This window comes from Protopterus annectens, chromosome 1.part1 (assembly GCF_019279795.1).
Source record: "Protopterus annectens isolate FY-2018-M chromosome 1.part1, PAN1.0, whole genome shotgun sequence".
Lineage (NCBI taxonomy): Eukaryota > Metazoa > Chordata > Ceratodontiformes > Protopteridae > Protopterus > Protopterus annectens.
The window spans coordinates 1,197,422,485-1,197,444,304 of NC_056726.1; positions in this window are offsets into that span (position 1 = coordinate 1,197,422,485).

The window sequence follows — 21,820 nt, forward strand, 5'->3', positions numbered from 1 at the left end:
ATTTATGTTGGCAGAAATTAGCCCATATATTCTGGAGAAAAGACCTGCCAGCTAATTGCTTGGTTCTGAATTGGTTTTAATTGGTGGGACATCAACTGGACAAATTTTGGAAACCAAAGCATACATTGAGGGTCTCTAGGAAACATCTGGTGGAGCTTCTTGCAAAACAAGAGTTTAATTCTCGCATTTGGAGAAACTTTGCCTGTGTTACAAGTGCAGTTTGGAAACTGAAAATCTCTGTGGTAGCAGCAATGAGTTATGGCTTGACACTGATTTGAACCCAGTATGATGATAATCCTAGCATCTGATGGTAGGCATTAGCACTGAGGACAACTAAGTGTGAAGGTGTAACAAGGTAACCTTTCATGCAGTAAACATGGATGACAGTTGTGCTTCGTGGCCAAATGGAAATCTAGGGCATGGGATGAGTTTGAGGAGGGTATAGCACATTTTCATGGATACTAATATATGTTCTGACAAGCAATGCAGCTTCTAAAGAAGGCAGGAACTCACTCAGAATGTTCCAAGCATTACCAGTGAAGTAATGACTATTAATAGGGAAAGGGCTGAAATCATAAAGAAATTTCTGATAAGCTAATACACATAAAAGACGAATTCCTGAAATATCTGATGTGTTTCTTTTGCTGAAGTCATGGAGTTGCTGAGAGGTACCCACAGAGGTAAGGCTACAACTGTACATGACAGACAGCTTGAGAAGCTGAGTGCAAAAGGGAGGGATGGGACATCATGGCAAACACACCTGTTCAGTAATTACAAGAAGGTAGAAACAAAATGTATGCAGTGGCAAACTGGGGTAGTTGTCCCCATACTTAAATAAACATGAAGAAAGACTGCATTATACATATTTTCATCCTCTCCATAAGAACTTTACCAGAGCACTAAATACATAAATGCTGGGTGAGATGTAGGACATAAGGAAGGAAGGAACACACACACACACACACACACACACACACACACACACACACACACACACACATAAACACACACACATGCACACGCACACGCGCACACGCACACACACGCAAATGCACACACCACACGCACATGCACACACGCGCACGCACACCACATGCACATGCACACACACACACCACACGCACATGCACACGCACACGCACACGAACACGCACATAAACATGCACACGCACATGCAAACACACACACACACCACACGCACACGAACACGCACACAAACACGCACACACACCACACGCACATGCACACGTGCACACACACACACACACACACGCGCACGCACACACACACACACACACACACACACACACACACACACACACACACACACACACACACACTGTGTGTATATATTAGTGCAGCCAATCAGGCAGTATGTTTTTGAGTGGTGGTCTGTGTGACTCCCCAGCACTGGCCCACAGAGCCTCAAGCCTCACCACTGGTAACAGTGGGGGATGTACTCACTGGGATGATGACAAGTACGCACACAGTAAAGTGCAATTTCCCTTAAGAGTACACAGAGACCACAGTCATTTTGGGGATGGTTTCTCCCTCTTTCTCCAGATCCCCAATAAGACTCCCCACTGGCACAGCTACAGGGTTGAGATCACAGCTGAGTGGTCAATCCAAGACCTCCAGCAGCCTCTCTGTCCATCTAGTGTTTTGTGTCCCTGCCCAAATAGCTGACACATGCACACTTTGTGGTTTGATTTATACACACGCGCACGCGTATACACGCACACACACACACACACACACACACACACACACACACACACACACACACACACACACACACACACACACACAATCTTGGAAAGGCTGGCACAGGTTTACTAGTTATGACCCCTTCTGCCCAGACTATAAGGTAGTTTTCACTGCCACCAGCTACTTTAAAGCCCTTAGCAAAGGGTGTCCAAACTTACTGTGTAATGCTACTAATAATCCAAATGGTAGTTTGACCACGAGCAAGGCTATGAGGAGTTGACTACACAGTGTCACCAAATAGATATGTAAGAACTCTGAGAGCTTAAATATCTCTACACAAACCAACCAGAATTGAAAGGTAAGGTTTAAATATATTTAATAATAAATAATAAAAGAACAAGAAAATACTCAGCAAAGAATCACAGTTACTTTAGAATTCAAAATCACAGGAATATTTAAAACAACATTGAAAGACAGTCTTAAATAAATACAGAAAACATCTAAGCTATACTTCACTAGATTCCTGCCTGAATCTAAGAGCAATTACTGTACCCTAGTGGATTTACTTACAGATCAAGGCTAGACAGATTGTGGTGAGTGGGTTTTCCAGCTAATGTTGCTAGGTCAAAGAAAAATACAAAATATACTACCTCTCTCAGAAAGTTCTTAAATTAATATTCCAATTATTACTGATGGGATACTTGCAGAATGACATCACCTCATGTCATCTGACTATCCCAGACAAAACCATTGATGCAGCTGTAGCATTTAGCATATATCTATGAAAACACATCGACCTTAGATCTTTTGACAAATGGTGGAAGTCATAAAAAATTTACATTCCTCCACACATAAAGACGATACAAAAAACTTTTAGTTCTAGACATTATGTCTGCTACTGCACTGCAACTGACAGATAACATCCCTTTTGTTTATGGCCCATCCATAAAGTTACTCAACCTTGACCATTCTTTTGAAGTTTCAGTCTCCCCTGTTAAAATACATACATCTAAACAGTTACAATAGTGTTTAAAATATCTCTTCACCACATGTCTATATCATTTGTGCCCACTGAATGGCACACAGCAACAGTTAACCTACTCCACAAAAGGAAAGCTGCCACTGATACTGGGAACTATCGCCCTATTAGCCTGATGAGCTCGGTCTGCAAGGCCATTGAACGTATCATCATGGAATTCATAAACAAAGACATTGGTAACCTCCAAACTCTGGAACCCACCCAGTTCGGGTTTGTGAAATGCAGATTATGCCTCCTGAATCTGGTCAACTTCTTTGAGGCAGTTACCAAAGCTGTAGACGAGGATAAGGTGGTTCACACAGCCTATCTTGACCTCGCCAAGGCTTTTGACACCATCCCCCATTCTGGAATTATAGCTAAACTCACTAAACTAGGTATAAATCCCTAGGTCACAAGATGGGTTACCAACTGGCCCATTGACAGAACCCACACTGTAAAAGTTGAGACTCCAAATCTGAATTCAAACCAGTGACAAGTGGAGTACCACAGGGTTATGTCCTGGGACCTCTCCTGTTTGGTATCTACTTCTCTGAAGTACAGGCTAACACAGAAAGCCTCTGGCTAACAAAGTTTGCAGATGACTGCAAACTAAGAGCTATAGTCGAGTCCCCAAATGATGTGGACATCCTACAGAAGGGCCTCACTAAGAGAGATGCCTGGTGTCAGAGCCATGGCCTCAAGCTCAATGCCAAAAAGTGCATTGTTATCCCCTTTGGTAAAAACTCTGTACCCATGAACTACCACATAGGCAGCAGTCTTCTTAATGCCAAATGTGTGATAAGAGACCTTGGGACTAAGGTGGACAGTAGTCTCTCCTTTGATAATCACATTGCCACAGTAGTCAGGAAATCCTTCTATGTGGCACACCTCATCACAAAAGGGTTCGCATCCAGGAAAAAAGAGGTCATTGTTCCCCTCTACTCGACACTCATTAGACCCATTATAGAGTACAATGCCCCCTTTGGAATGTACCTCACAAGACATCTGCAGCAGGTGGAAAGGCCACCAAGTACCTCACAAAGAGGATTACTGGCCTCAAACAGATGCCCTATACTGACCATCTCAAAAAACTCCAGCTTTACTCTGTAGCATATCACCTACTCCGAGGTGATCTCTGCCTAACATATAAAGCTATGTCAAACCCAATGCTGTTAGACATGCTGCACCTAAAGAAATTCCAGTCCCTCCGAACTACACGCTCTAGTGACCTAAACATTGTCACCACAATAAACAGGACATGCTGGAGGGATAGATTCCTGTCCCAGAGACTTCCCATACTCTGGAACAAACTACCCATCTATGTCAAGCAAAGTTCCTCATTAGCACTCTTCAAGAAAAATCTTGATGAGTGGATGGGAAATAGTAAATACACCCTGGGGATAACTTCTGTTGCTGTGCTTGACAGGGGCACAGGAAATTAACTTTCTTGGGTTGGCATAAGCCAGGGAACTTTGTTGGTTAGGCTTACTTTGGCCCTTGGGCCAATAGTCTAGTACCTACCTATGAACCTGTATGACATACAGTTCTAATACATTTGTAACACAGGCATATGAATCATGTTACTGCACACAAATCGCATATACTTATTTGCAAAATTCCAGATAGCTGGTCTGACAGTAACTCTTTTTGTGACAGTCTGCACAGACAGTGAAAGGAAACCAGCACTAAGTCCCAGACCCTGGCAGTATAAGACAGACTCTGTGCTGCCAAAGAAAAACTGCAGTGATTATGTCTGCATATTTCAGAAAAGTATAAATGCAACTGTATGCACAGTTATACAAGGCTAGGGTCATGGGGATCATGGATATTTTTTATATTTTGTATGCTTAGAGAAGGATTCTGATCATATGCCCTAGAATATGCTGTTGGCGCCCTACTATATTAGGGCCATTACTACATGTTTTCCAGTTCATGTATGGGTTCAGTCCCCTCTCTTGCTTATGGTCTTATGGATGAATCACTACACACAAGTAGTATTTCTATGGTTACCAGATCACTGTCTCCTTTTGTAGTCACCTGATAGAGTCAGATGGAACAGGGGTGGGACAGGGTTTTAAATGGTTCTGAGTGATTCTCTGATGAATGCAAATTATCTGAAATAAAAATCAGCACCTCAATATGTAAGCCTATCATAAACTAATAAAAATAATGTAAATCTGTCTTGAAGTGAGGAAAGAGTAAGAACTGCCAGCACTGGAGGACTTTAACTGTCTTTGGCCTCATTCATTTGAATTGGCAAAGGTGAACATGACATGAAAAACTGAAAACGAACAGCAAATGCCATTTTGCACACAATCCGTTAATCTGCGATGAGGAAGTAAGAGGTAAGATCTCAAGAAATGTTCTTGATTTACCATTTATTTTATGTCCTTATTCTCTGCTAGGACCATAAGCTATTTGTATTAATGCTAATAATCGGGTCTATATTATGTTATCCAATATTCATGTATTCGAAAACGTAATAGTCGACCCGTAAATGTCGAAAATGTCAAACGTCGAACAAGTAAAAAAAAACAAAAAAATCACCCAAACAAACCATTTGAATGCTGTAAACAGGGGGGCAAGCACTCTTGCACCCCCACACCCCCCACTTCTTAAATATACCAACTCTGAGATCACCATACAGTGCAGACAATGGAAGACTTCCATTTCCGCACTGTACAGAGATCTCCATTGAAATGTTCGACGTTTGGCATTTTCAACATTTAAGGGTCAACTATTACGTTTTCGAATACATGAGTATTCGATAACATAATATAGACCCTAATAATCTGAGGTACGTATGACAGAAATGCACGGTCTCCACAGGCTTTCCAGGTTTCCTCTGCAGAATGGGGGTAAGCAGAATGATAATGCAGGACAGACAGGCAGAAGAACTACTGACTGTTTATGGTGAAGAAAGGCAACTGAGATGGTTTGGCATTGCTTCAAGGATTCATTTGGGTGGTTCTTACTGAAATTGGTTCAAATCCAGTAGATAGGGGGAAGTTCTGGATTTGACCAAGTACTGCTAACACCTCCAGGAGGCCATGAAATCAAGAGATGATGCCATGAGATCTTTTAAGAGGACTGTGGTGGCAATCCCGATCTCCATAGCCACCTCATTCTAGATGATAACATGTGCTAACAATGATGCCCTACCTAGGAATGTTGGCCATAGCTGAGAGAATTGGTCATACCTGGGATGGATGCTTAAGGAGGCAATCACAGGAATCAGTCTGCACCTATTTCAGTGAGGTTTTTACATTATCCTACCCCACAGTGAGGAAGGGGCACCTCATCAACAATCCATCTTCAGGTCACTTTTCACTTGTACTGCTGCAGCAGTTTCAAGGGGGAACTTTAGTCTTGCTGCATCTGGACATCGCAGTGGTTACAGTGCATAGCCACATACTAGTTCTACAGAGTAAATCATAAATGACACTAATGCCAGCTTGCACACTAAACCCAGTCTCCATTTCTTTTAACTAATTCCCACCACCCTGTTGTGTAGACATCCATGTTATCCTAGGCACTTGTGCAAATGATGATTGCTGTAATATGCACCACCCTTCCCTCCTATGTGTTGTAAGTGGACATGTGTGATGCAAAATGTGCCTCAGTCTTGCACTACCTTTAAATAAGACTGTCTGCATCACTTGGGTCTACATGATGTGGTACTTTAACTGTGTAGTTTTCAAGATACAGAGACATGGGGCCGGATTCATTAATACGTACACTAAATGTACACAATCTGTATTCAAGAATATCCCTACCACTTTTTCTGTGCTTTTGAGTCACTCAGAAAGATTACACTAAGTGTACATGTACTTTTTACTTAGTGGTAATCTTTATGAACCCCTTCGATATTTAAGGCTGCAAGAAAATCATTAGGAAAACTAAAACATGGAGGAGGAATGTATGAGTTGTTCTTGTGTTGTCTGTTTAAACTGAGTAGAGTACACCAAGTGTCTCGGGGTGGACTAGATGTTGCCGTATTCCATGGGCTGCTGTATACTGTGCTCAGTGCTGCCCGGGTGGCAGAAGTGGCCACTGCTTCTATTACTGATATCATAGTGGGTGGTCAATGCACTGGATGTTGCGATAGGGTCTATTTTTGCAAGTGTGCTCTCTCCTAGGAATGCTGCCAAGGTGGCTACTTCTCCATTACCATACTGTGTAGCATGCAGCATGCTGTGAAAGGTTTGCAGATTGTGTGAAGCGAACATTGCAGGAACTGTGCACAGGACCTATGCATAGAAGCTATGCACAGGACCCATCCAGAGAAGATATAATGCACAGCACATATCCACAGGACCTATGCACAGAAGCTATGTGCAGGACCTACGCACAGGACCTTTGCACAGAAGCTATACACAGGACCTATGCAAAACAGCTATGCACAGAAGTTATGCACAGCACCTCCGCACAAAAGCTATGCACAGGATCTATGCATATAAGCTATCCACAGGACCTATGTACAGGAGCTATGGACATTATATATGCACAGGAGCTATGCACATGACTTATGCACATGAGCTATGCACATTAACTATGTACAGAAGCTATGCACAGGAACAATGCACAGGACCTAAGTACAGGAGCAATGCACAGGACCGATGCACAGGACCTATGCACAGGAGCTGTGCACAGGAACGATGCAACAGAGCTGTGCACAGGAACTATGCACAGGGCCTATGCACAGGAGCTGTGCACGGACCTATTCTCAGGAGATATGCACAGGCCCTAATCATAGGAGCTGTGCACAGGAACTAATCACAGGAGCTGTGCACAGGACCTCTGGACAGGAGCTGTGCACAGGACCTCTGGACAGGAGCTGTGCACAGGACCTCTGGACAGGAGCTGTGCACAGGACCTCTGGACAGGAGCTGTGCACAGGACCACTGCACAGGAGCTGTGCACAGGACCTATGCACAGGAGCTGTGCACAAGACCTATGGAAAGGAGCTGTGCACAGGACATATTGCACAGGAGCTGTGCACAGGACCTATGCACCGGATCTGTGCACAGGACCTATGCACTGGAGCTGTGCACAGGAACTATGCACAGCAGCTATGTACATTAACTATGCACAGGAACTGGTCACAGGACCTATGCATAGAAGCTATGCACAGGACCCATCCACTGAAGGTATAATGCACAGCACATATCCACAGGACCTATGCAAAGAAGCTATGCACAGAAGTTATGCACAGGACCTTTGCACAGAAGCTATGCACAGGACCTATGCATAGAAGCTATCCACAGGTCCTATGTACAGGAGCTATACACATTAACTATGCACAGGAGCTATGCACAGGACCTATGTAAAGGAGCTATGCACATTAACTATGCACAGAAGCTATGCACAGGAACAATGCACAGGACCTGTGTACAGGAACAATGCACATGACCAATGCATAGGAACTATACACAGGACCTATTCACAGGAGCTCTGCACAGGACCTATGCACAGGAGCTGTGCACAGGACCTATGCACCAGAGCTGTGCACATGAACTATGCACCAGAGCTGTGCACAGTAACTATGCACTGGAGCTGTGCACAGGACCTATACACAGGAACTATGCACAGGACCTATGCACAGCATCTAATCTCAGGAGCAATGCACAGGACCTAATCACAGGAGCTATGCACAGGACCCAATCAGAGGAGCTATAAACAGGACCTAATCACAAGAGCTGTGCACAGGACCTCTGCACAGGAGCTGTGCTGTGCACAGGACCTCTGCACAGGAGCTGTGCTGTGCTCAGGACCTCTGCACAGGAACTGTGACGTGCACAGGCCCTCTGCACAGGAGCTGTGCATAGGACCTCTGCACAGGAGCTGTGCACAGGAGCTGTGCACAGGACCTATGCACAGGAGATTTGCACAGGACCTATGCATAGAAGCTATGCACAGGACTCATCCACAGAAGCTATAATGCACAGCACATATCCACAGGACCTATGCAAATAAGCTTTGCACAGAAGCTATGCACAGGACCTATGCACAGGACCTATGCACAGAAGCTATACACAGGACCTATGCAAAAAAGCTATGCACAGAAGTTATGCACAGAACATTTGCACAGAAGCTATGCACAGGACCTATGCATAGAAGCTATTCACAGGACCGATGTACAGGAGCTATGCAAATTAACTATGCACAGGAGCTATGCACACGACCTATGCACAGGAGCTATGCACATTAACTATGCATAAAAGCTATGTACAGAAACAATGCACAGGACCTATGTACAGGAACAATGTACAGGACCTATGCACAGGAACTATGCACAGGACCTATGCACAGGAGCTCTGCACAGGACATATGCACAGGAGCTGTGCACAGGACCTATGCACAGGAGCTGTACACAGGACGTCTACACAGAAGCTGTGCACAGGAACTATGCACTGAAGCTGTCCACAAGAACTATGCACCGGAGCTGTGCACAGAAACTATGCAAAGGAGCCGAGCACAGGACTTATGCACAGGAACTATGCACAGGACCTAATCTCAGGAGCTATGCACAGGACCTAATCATAGGAGCTGTGCACAGGACCTATGCACAGGAGCTGTGCAGAGGACCTATGCACCGGAGCTGTGCACAGGAACTATGCACTGAAGCTATGCACAGGACCTATGCACAAGAGCTGTGCACAAGACCTATGTACTTGATCTGTACACAGGACCTATGCACCAGAGCTGTGCACAGGAACTATTCACAGCAGCTATGAACATTAACTATGCACAGGAACTGTGCACAGGACCTATGCATAGAAGCTATGCACAGGACCCATCCATAGAAGCTATAATGCACAGCACATATCCGCAGGACCTATGGAAATAAGCTTTGCACAGAAGCTTTGCACAGGACCTATTCACAGGACCTATGCACAGAAGCTATATACAGGACCTATGCAAAGAAGTTATGCACAGAAGTTATGCACAGGACCTTTGCACAGAAGCTATGCACAGGACCAATGCATAGAAGCTATCCACAGGACCGATGTACAGGAGCTATGCACATTAACTATGCACAGGAGCTATGCACAGGACCTATGCACAGGAGCTATGCACAGGACCTATGCACAGGAGCTCTGCACAGGACCTATGCACAGGAGCTCTACACAGGACCTATGCACAGGAGCTGTGCACAGGAACTATGCACCGGAGCTGTGCACAGGACCTATGCACCAGAGGAGTGCACAGGACCTATGCACAGGATCTATGCATAGGACCTAATCTCAGGAGCTATGCACAGGACCTAATCACAGGAGCTGTGCACAGGACCTAATCACAGGAGCTGTACACAGGACCTAATCACAGGAGCTGTGCACAGGACCTAATCACAGGAGCTGTACACAGGACCTAATCACAAGAGCTGTGCACAGGACCTATGCACAGGAGCTGTGCACAGGACCTATGCACTGGAGCTGTGCACAAGAACTATGCACCAGAGCTGTGCACAAGACCAATGCACAGGAGCTGTGCACAGGACCTATGCACAAGAGCTGTGCACAGGACTTATGGCCAGGAGCAGTGCACAGGACCTATGGCCAGGAGCTGTGCACAGGACCTATGGCCAGGAGCTGTGCACAGGACCTATGCACAGGAGCTGTGCACAGAACCTATGCACAGGAGCTGTGCACCGGAACTATGCACAGGAGCTGTGCACAGGAACTATGCACAGGAGCTGTGCACAGGAACTATGCACAGGAGCTGTGCACAGGAACTGTGCACAGGAACTATGCGCAGGAACTGTGCACAGGAACTATGCGCAGGAGCTGTGCACAGGAACTATGCGCAGGAGCTGTGCACAGGAACTATGCGCAGGAGCTGTGCACAGGAACTATGCACAGGAGCTGTGCACAGGAACTATGCACAGGAGCTGTACACAGGAGCTATGCACAGGAGCTGTGCACAGGAGCTATGCACAGGACCTATGAACAGCAGATGTGCACAGGACCTATGTACCATACGCATGTAAATATTAAAACTCTTGCATGCCCCAGTGCTGAAAACGAATGCTTGAAACTCACAATGGTGCTAATATGGGAGGGGGCAAGCCCTTCCTCGTGGACTTATGCATACCATCTCCATGGTGACAGGAAAAACGGAGAACTCTCCCAAAAACAAAAGAATCACTGTCAGTGCACACTTAGAAAACACACGGGTAGTGATTCCCCCAAGGAAAAAGTGATTGTCTTTCTGTTCCTTAGGGTATTACATCTTTAGTGCCTCATACTTGAGGTAAAGTTACTTGACAACAAGTAGGGAATCTGCAGAAAAGTACAGGTAAGGATGAGAGTGTAAGTTATTGTTCCTACTCAGCAAAAGTTTGCCTGAAAATCAGGAGTGGATATACACTTTTTTATTTACTTTTTGCTTTGTTAACATGATAGTTGAGTTTACTCAATATATTTTTCATTTTTGTGAGTATATCTTGAGTATTAAGTAGAGTACCAGACCAGCACACAAATGAAATAGCGTCAGTGAACTATAGATGCAAACAAAGAGGACACAAAATATTAAACAGTAATACATTCAAAGGGATGCAGCTACAATTGCATGCATTGCATGTATAATCCTTTGCATACATTGCAAGTATTATAATCAGGATTTTAATGTGTGTGTGTGTGTATATATATATATATATATATATATATATATATATATATATATAAATATATGTGTGTGGGTGTGCATGTGTGTGTGTGTGTGTGTGTGTGTGTGTGTGTGTGTGTGTGTGTGTGTGTGTGTGTGTGTGTTTGTGATTATTTATGTAGATAGCTATAGACAGATATACTTAGATCTAGATATATAATCAATATAGATAGATATGTCTGTAGCTGCATATCCAGATATATATATATGTAGAGAGAGAGAGAGAGATACAACTTAAATGTCTACACTGCAATAGTAAAATTAATGATTGTATGATACAATATCCATTCTGGAACTAAAGCATGTTATATCAAAATACTTTTTTTAATAGTGAAGGAGTACAAAAATAAAAATGCCTCTGCAGGGTCTGTGGTAAAGTTTATTGCATTATCTCACAAATATAAACCTAATATGGATTAAGACTCTCAGGGGTCTGATGATATGGATACAGCAGTAAATCAAAGTAATCATACTAAGAAATATGAATGCAGCATATACCAGAGGATAATCTTCATGATGGACATGAGTGTTTGCTGAACCCTAGCAGATAATGCATTTTTATATGATAGCCGAAAGGCTTGACAACATGGCCTACCAGCACTTGCTAAGAACACCCAAGCTTGATTCACCATTGCTCGAGCATATTGAGTTAGACTGACATGTACTGGGATGGCATAGTGATGCAGTGGTAGCATTGTCGCATCACAGCAAGTGGTTCTCCAGTTTGATCCTCAGCTGGGTGCCTTTTGTGTGGAGTCTGCATAGCCTCCCTGTATTCGTGTGGGTTTCTTCCAGGTGCTCTGGTTTCCTCCCACATTACAAAGACATGCGTCTGGCGCATTTCTCCCTGGGCCATCGCTGAAAATTGGCTTTGTTCCAAGATGGATTTTCCCGGTAAACAAATATAAAATTTAAAAAATAAATAAAAATGTACTTCCATTTTCTTGTTCACTAATACATGTGGCAAGATATTATATACTCATACATCGGCAAGATACGGGAAGTTTGATATCAGTAAACCCAAGTGAAAGAGCAAGTAAATCTTATGTCACTTATCAGTGGTTACTCTTTCTCAAGATGTAGTGACCGGGGAGTGATAAATGCAAAGCAAAGGTCTGTAGGGGATAAAGTCTCTCATTTTACAGTTGTAGGAGGACTTGGACCCTGCAAAATGCCTACACTATTAATGCCTTCACTATTAATTCTTTCACTATTAATGTCTACACTATTAATGCCTTCACTATTAATTCCTTCACTATTAATGCCTACACTATTAATACCTTCAGTATTAATGCCTACACTATTAATGCCTACACTATTAATTCCTTCACTATTAATGTCTACACTGTTAATGCCTTCATTATTAATGCCTACACTATTAATGCCTACACTATTAATGCCTTCACTATTAATGCCTTTACTATTAATTCTTCATTATTAATGTCTACACTATTAATGCCTTCACTATTAATGCCTACACTATTAATGCCTTCACTATTAATGCCTTCAGTATTAATGCCTACACTATTAATGCCTTCACTATTAATGCCTTCACTGTTAATGCGTACACTATTAATGCCTTCACTATTAATTCCTTCACTATTAATGTCTACACTATTAATACCTTCAGTATTAATGCCTACACTATTAATGCCTACACTATTAATTCCTTCACTATTAATGTCTACACTATTAATTCCTTCGCTATTCATGTCTACACTATTAATGCATTCACTATTAATGTCTACACTATTAATGCCTTCACTATTAATGCCTACACTATTAATGCCTTTACTATTAATTTCTTCACTATTAATGTCTACACTATTAATACCTTCAGTATTAATGCCTACACAATTAATTCCTTCACTATTAATGTGTACACTATTAATGCCTTCACTATTAATGCCTACACTATCAATGCCTTCACTATTAATGTCTACACTATTAATGCCCTCACTATTAATGTCTACGCTATTAATGCCTTCACTATTAATGTCTACACTATTAATTCTATCACTATTAATGTCTACAATATTAATACCTTCAGTATTAATGCCTACACTATTAATGCCTTCACTATTAATGTCTACACTATTAATGCCTTCACTATTAATGTCTACACTATCAATGCCTTCACTTTTAATGCCTACACTATTAATGCCTTCACTATTAATGCCTTTACTATTAATTCCTTCACTATTAATGTCTACACTATTAATACCTTCAGTATTAATGCCTACACTATTAATTCCTTCACTATTAATGTGTACACTATTAATGTCTTCACTATTAATGTCTACACTATTAATCCCTTCACTACTAATGCCTACACTATTAATGCCTTCACTATTAATGTCTACACTATTAATGCCTTCACTATTAATGACTTCACTATTAATGCCTTTACTATTAATTCCTTCACTATTAATGTCTATACTATTAATACCTTCAGTATTAATACCTACACTATTAATTCCTTCACTATTAATGTCTACAGTATTAATGCCTTCACTATTAATGCCTTCACTATTAATTCCTTCACTATTAATGCCTTCACTATTAATGTCTACAGTATTAATGCCTTCACTATTAATTCCTTCACTATTAATTCCTTCACTATTAATGCCTTCACTATTAATGCCTACACTATTAATGCCTACACTAGTAATGCCTTCACTATTAATGCCTTCACTATTAATGCATACACTATTAAAATGTGTACAGTCAAGCTGTCACTCGAGTTCTTACGAGCAAGCTAGTATGAGGTGAGGGTAAGTGGAGCAACACAAACAATGAATCAAAGATAAGAATTAAATGAAACATAAGGGATTAGATTTATTATGCATAAATGTGTTTTTATGTAATAATTTAATTAAGTTGAAAGTCACAGGAAATGTCAGTACCAGAATCACACATATTTAAACTGTTTCAAAACAAGATGCTTTATTTATTTATTGATTTGTTTGTTTATTTATTTATTTATTTTATTTATTTTTACTTTGATTTTGTTTACTGGTTTTGCCTTTGCCTAACTGAGTTTAGTTAAAAAACATTTTCAGAGGAGACCCTGGAAGAAAACCTCCAACATATTAAAAACATTACTAAATATACATTCAGTAATGCATGAACAGACATAAATAATACACATTAACAATTACACATACATTTCCTGGTTAGATTACATTCACATAAAAGAAGAGGCTGGTATTACAATATAAAAGATATTTATGTATTAGTAGATGCTGAACACTGAGCATTTGAAGAGGTGTATTAGTGTGTTTATCAGACAGATAATGGATCATGTGATTAGTGCTTAGAAATTCAAAGAAGTTGAGGTGACAGAATGAACAAGGTTGGGCAGAAAATACTGATATTGTAGTTAAGAGGTGAGGTGTAAAGCAGGTTCAGACACCACTATATATATGGTTATACTAAGGTTTATATTCTAAGTATAGAGGTAGGGTTGAGCAGTGTCACAAAATATTGAATATAGCTGGCAGATGCTATTAACACTATTCAGGTATAAGTGAAGACTGGCTGTGGACACAGGTTTCTGAAAGAAGAGAAATGGTTTGATGAAATGGCAAGTTGGACATAGTGGAATTTCTGCTGAAGATGTACAGGAGCATATCCATTGATTTGAATTGGCACATTTTTAACAAGTGTTTTAAAAGAGTTTTTATTCTGAATGGATTTCAGTGGTAGTGGGATTTCATTCTATATCTTAGCTACACTATTTGAATATAGAGTCACCAGCCATATTAGATGATTTGCGAATAGTAATTAGTAATTTTTCTCTACAGCATAACATTCTATTAGGAAAGTAATGTTGTGTTAAGTTGTTAAGGGCCAGCAATTTTCTGGCTTATAAAGAGGTCTGTGTTAGATAAGAAAGAGCATGGTGATGTGGTAGTTCTAAGCAATTTAATTTTCTGAGGGCTAGGCAGGGGTGTGTTCTACTGTTATGGTTTACTGCAAATTTCTCTATTTTATTATGACATTGTTTATGCATGGACAGCTGTGAAACTTGGAATTTTAGTGATTATTGGGACAGCATATAGGAGAAATGGAAGTAAAACGTAGAGGCGATATGTCTTCGGGCCATGTAAGTGAAATGGTGCTGTTGGCATAGATTATAGTAAATAGTTTTGTTCTGGCAGAGATGTGTTTTGGGATGAAGAGCAGTAATTTAGTATTTTTAAGGTTTAGAAGTGATTGTGAATTATTTAGCCCTGTTTTCATTAATAAGAAGGAATATTGTGTAAGGTCCTGAAGTTTAGAGAGACAGAGAGAGAGTTAGTCGAACCGATTAGGGTTGAGTCACCAGAGTATTGACTTAGGATAGCATTTGTTGGAGCAGTGTATATGTCATTTAGGAATATGTTGAAAAGTACAGGCCTAGTATAGATCCTTGTGAGATACCAATAGTTACTGTCAAGTAGGTGAAGAAATAATTTTCCCATTTCATTGCTTGTACTCTGTTTGTAGCTATGGAACCACTGCAGTGAAAAGTTGGTGAGCCCAAGGGATAAGAGTTTATTTAAGAGTTGCTGGTGGGAGACAGAATCAAACTTCTGAAAAGTCTAGGAAGATGGTGGAGACCAGGCTTCCTACATTTATGTGAGTGTTGACAGCATTAACAAAATTCAGCAAAGCAGTAGTTGTGCTGTGATGAGGACAGAAGCCATGTTGGATTGAAGACAGAAGCTGGTTATCTTTTAGATAGTTGCTAAGTTGCTTATGAATGCATTTTTTGTAATATTTTTAATTGGGAAGATAAAATGGCAATCGGCCTATAATTTGAGAGATGTATATTAATTCTGCCCTTATCCAGTGGAAAAATGAATGATTTGTTCCGTAGTGAGGAAACTCTATTTTCAGATATTGACCAATGTATCATACATGAGACTTAGTATGCAATAGCCTATGCTGCTATTTTAATATATTTACTAGGTAAATTTTCATGGGCAGTTGTAGTAGGCTTTAATTTTTAAGGTAATTTAATGGTATCTGTGGGAGTTGGTTGGAAGAACTGCTGAAGAAGATTATTTGAATAGGGACCTCAAGAGCTTGTTTAGTTGCCTTTTTGTTAATCTTAATGGCAAAAGTGTATATTGAATTAGTTGGCTATGGTAATATTTTGTTTGTTTGTTCATAGGTTCATAGGTTGGTACTAGGCTATCAGCTCTAAGGCCTATGCAAGCCTAGCCATAACAATTCCCTGGATATTTATTCCCACAATATTTACTTCTCTGGGCCCCTGTCTAGCAGGGCGACTGACATGATCCCCGGGGTGAATTTCCTATCCCCATCCAATCATCAAGGTTCCTTTTGAAGAGGGCCAATGAGGCGCTCTGCTTGACATGTATGGGCAGTCTATTCCAGAGTATGGGGAGTCTCTGGGTCAGGAACCTATCCCTCCAGCATGTTTTGTTCATTGTGATGATAAGGTTTAGATCTCTGGAGCATGTGGCTCTGAGGGATTGGGATTTCTTTAAGTAGAGCATGTCCAACAGCTCAGGGTTTGACATGGCCTTGTATATTAAGCAGAGATCACCTCTGAGTAGACGATATGCCATAGAGTATAGCTGGAGTTTTTTTAGACGGTCAGCATATGGCATCTGCTTTAGGCCTGTGATTCTTTTAGTGAGGTATTTCTGTGGCCTTTCCAGCTGTTGCAGATGTCTTGTGAGGTACATACTAAACGGGGCATTATACTCTATAATTGGTCTAATGAGGGATGAGTACAGTGGGACAATGACCTCCTTTTTTCTGGATGAAAAGCCCTTAGTGACAAGGTGTGCCACATAGAAGGATTTCCTGACTGTTCTGGCAATGTGGTTATCAAAAGTGAGACCACTGTCCACCTGTGTCCCTAAGTCTCTCATCACACTTTCAATGTTTAGTGCCCTGCCACCTATGTGGTAATTCATAGGTACATGTTTTTTTCCAAAGGGGATAACTATACATTTCTTGGCATTAAGCTTGAGCCCATGGCTCTGGCACCAAGCATCTGTTTCTGTAAGGCCCTTTTGTAGAATATCCACATAATTTGGGGATTCAATAATGACTCCCAGTTTGCAGTCATCTGCAAACTTTGTTAGCCAGAGTCCCTTAGTGTTGGCCTGTACTTCAGAGAAGTAGATGCCAAACAGGAGTGGTCCCAGGACTGAACCCTGAGGTACTCCACTTGTCACTTGTCTGGAGCTGGATTTGGAGTCAGCTACTTTTACAGTCTGGGTTCTGTCAGTAAGTCAGTTGGCAACCCATCGAGTGACATAGGATTTATGCCCAGCTTAGTAAGTTTATCTATGATTCCAGAGTGTGGGATGGTGTCAAAGGCCTTGGCGAGGTCCAGATAGGCTGTGTGGATCGCCTTACCCTAGCTCTGGAGACTGATTCGCAGAAGTCAATCCAGATTCAGGAGAAAATATCGGCCCTTCACAAACCCAAATTGGGTGGGGTCCAGTGTTTGAAGGTTGCCAATGTCTTTGTTTGTAAGTTCCATGATAATGCGTTCCATGCCCTTGCAGATCAGGCTTGTCAGATTGATGGGACGGTAGTTCCTGGGATCCAAGGCATTTGGTGTTGTCTGTGTAGCTTGTCCTGGACTTAACAGTTTGTTGTTTGAGTCCCAGTTTTGAGTTATTACTTTATATGTCATGATTGGATGAGTAGTAAGTTTGGTGATAAGTAGTTTTGCTAGGTTTCTCAGTTGTCTTTATTCTAGTAGAGTAGGAGATGGGACACCACTTAAATTGTACTAAACCTATTATCTATAGGCAAATCTGAAATAGGGTAAACTTTAACCCTCTCTCCTTTATCTCATCCCTTCAAAAATGTGATTGGATAGCACTAAAGTACCTCAGTCCGGATGAATATGTCCACTTCTTCAATAGCACCTTCCTAAACATCCTAAACACACATGCTCCCATAAGAAATGCCAGAATCAAAACACAGTACTCCCATTGGCTACAAAATCCACCAGGGCACTAATGAAAATAAGAAATATGGCCTGGGAGCACTGGCGCTTAACAAAACCCCCTCCTCTAGACCGTCATTCCTCGAGTTGCGCAACAAAGTTAAAAAGCAAATAAAAGAAGATAAAAACCCAATATTATCAGTCTGCCCTAAACTCCTCCCATCACAACCCTAAGCAGTTATGGTCCACAATAAACTCTATTCTCCACCCAGGAAAAGTAGCCCCCCCCCCCACCTACCACTCCCCCTTTCTCCAGCAGTATTGCTGACTCATTCAATAAACACTTTACAGAAACCATTCTGTCTTTAACTAAACAACATAACCCTCTATCCACCCTCCCTACATAAAAACCAAATACTCTGCCCACAGTCTTTTCTTTTTCATCAGTGCCTAACTCCTATATAAAAAAAATATCTATTGAAACTTAAGCCTAGAAAAATTGCAGCTGACAATCTCCCCTCTGAATACCTAAAAATAGCAGCAGAAGCTCTAGCTAATCCAGTCTCTATCTTAATTAATCAGTCCTTATCAGAAAGCTTTGTCCCCACACTGTGAAAAATAACCCACATCATTCCCCTCCATAAAGACTGCTTCCCCACTGAACTTTCCAATTACCGCCCCATAGGCATCCGTTCTCCACTTTCTAAGATATCTGAGAAATGCATCCATTCTCAAGTCTTAGAATACTTCTTAGCTAATAACCTCCTCTCCAGCACCCAACATGGCTTCAGGCCATACCACAGCACTATTACCACCTTTGTCTCTTTAACTAATGCTATCCTTCATTATAAAAATAATGGTCTGTTCTCCTCTGCTACATTTCTGGATCCATCCAAAGCTTTTGACATGGTCTCACACAAACTATTAATCTCTGTTCTCACTAACCTATCCTTTTCCCAGTCAGCTACTGATTGGTTTCACAGCTATCTAACTGGCCACCAACAATCAGTTGCCTGGCATAATGACCTAGCTCCTCGATTTCCTGTAACATTCAGTGTTCTCCAAGGCTCCATCCTTGATCCCCTACTATTCTCACTCTTCATCAATGATCTATTCACAGCCACCAAGCAAGCTTCTCTTATACCGTATGCAGATGACTCCACCCTCATCTGTTCAGCCCCAGCTATACCTGAACTTCACAAGATCACACAGGAAGCCTTTTCATCTGTAGAAAAGCCCAGTTGTTACTCAGCCCAACACTAAACTCCTTATCTTTCAACCCACTAAATCTAACCCAATTATTCCCCACTTTAATATTCTAGCCAAAGACAATACTGTCATTTCTCCAACAGAACACACCAATCTAATTGGTGTTGAGATTGATAACAATCTCAGATTTGACACTCACATTTCTCTTACCCTAAAAAAGGTTCACAAAAAACTTGGTGCATTCTACAGAAACAAACAATTCCTCACCAAGACAGCCAGAGTTTCTGCTGCCAATTCCCACCTAATCTCCACTTTATTCTACACCTCTCCTATACTTACCTACCTTAGACAAACAGACCTAAACAAGCTCAAGGCTTGCTACAATAACATTGCTAAGTTTTCCACTGGTGCAACTTATCACAGCCACCACTATATCTCACTTAGAGAACTTGACTGGTTTGAACTCCCTCAACTTCTTCACCTGAATCAACTCTCTCTCACCCACAAGTTAGTAAACCATCCTCTTAAAGTCCCATCCCTTCAAAACCTTCTCCAGACCTACTGCTCCACTAGACCACTATGCTCCTGCAGCAAAAATCTACTTCTAGTGACCACACTCAAGAACTCAGCAGGAGAAGCACTATTCTCCTGTGTCATATCCAGATTATGGAACAATCTCCCCTCTCTGTAACCACACTACCTTCTTGCAATCACTTCAAGACTGCACTAAAAACTAACTTAAAAAGTCTCTGGTTATCCCATGCACCAATCCTGACTAGTAACCCTCCTTTTTACCTCACTTTCCTATCCCCTCCCCTACCCACCCTGCCTCACATCATCTCATCATTGCATTCCTTCCTCTGCAGGCTCTGGCTCACCCTTTACCCTCCCCTTCCCTCCTCACTCAATCTCTCAGACCTGTTATAACATGCTTAACTGCCTCACTTCATCTCAACTCCAAATACATATCCAACTGACTTACACCTAGCTTCCACTCACTACCACATATACTACTTAGTCTCCTCTCTTACTCCTATTTCTTCCCCTTCTATCCCATTAGCCCTTCTAGTTCATTCCACCTTCGTGTGCAGCTTCAACTTTATATCTGCTTGAGCTAAGTGCAATATTTGTATATAAGATTTAGGTATATGAGTTTAGAATGGTATCTGTTTGAGAGCTTAGTACTATCTGTATATACATCCTACCTTTATTCCTAGCCTCTAGCTAGATACTGCTATATCTGTTCATTACTATGTTTCATATGGTATGCATATCTAATGTTTGCTGCAGTATGTATTATTTGCTATTGTATGTATATTCAGTTGTTCTTCATGTACTCTGCTGCTCATTTATAGTTCTGTGGAGCTTTTCTCCCCAGCCTCCACTGAAAAAGGACCTGTGTCCAGTTGGAACTTCCCGATAAACAACTGTAAATAAATAAATAAATAATAATATTTTGTCCAGATCTTGTATGCTTTGTCCCTTCACTTCATGAGTTGCAGGAATGGCTTTGACTGTTTTTTATTATGAGGTGAGGCTAGTATGTTTAAAACCTCTAGGAAGATTTTGTTGAACTCAGAAACAGCATCATCTCTGGGAAGAGTCTTTAGTGACCACCATTTCAAGTCATGTAGTGTATTAATAAAAGTGTCTTCATGAAAAGTAGTACTTTTTTTTAACCAGGCTGTAATGATGTCTTTTGGGTTGTTGCTTTGGTACCTTATAGTACAGATTAGTAAACTGTCATTTAAGCTGTTTTATAGAGTTCATTGTGATGATATTCTATTTAGAGAGGCTATTAGTATCCAATCAAGGGTTAATGTTCTGGCTGTGGCTTTGTTATATCCAGTCGATATAGTTATAAGTTGGGTGAACATATGTAGATGTATATTCTAGGATGTATCATATGGTTTACCTTCAACCGATGTTATGATTCATAAGGGATTTTTGACAAGGCCCAGCAGGGATTATCTTCCAGCATTTCAGCATTGTTATTTGGGGTTTTGTATATACCCATAATTGTGAATGTATTGTGAGCGCTTAGTTTTAGAATGATTAGTAGGATTTCTGAGTTAGACAAAGGTGGCAGGATTTTATTTATTTATATTATTTAACATTTGTTGACCAGAAATGTCTGACTAGGACAGAGCCTATTTTCAGCTGAGGCCTGGGCAGAAATACTCCAGAAGCATGTCTTTGGAATGTGGGAGTAAAACGGAGTATCCGGAGGAAGCCCACTCGAATGCAGGGAGGACATGAAGACTCTGCACAGAAGGCACCCCAGCCGAGAATCA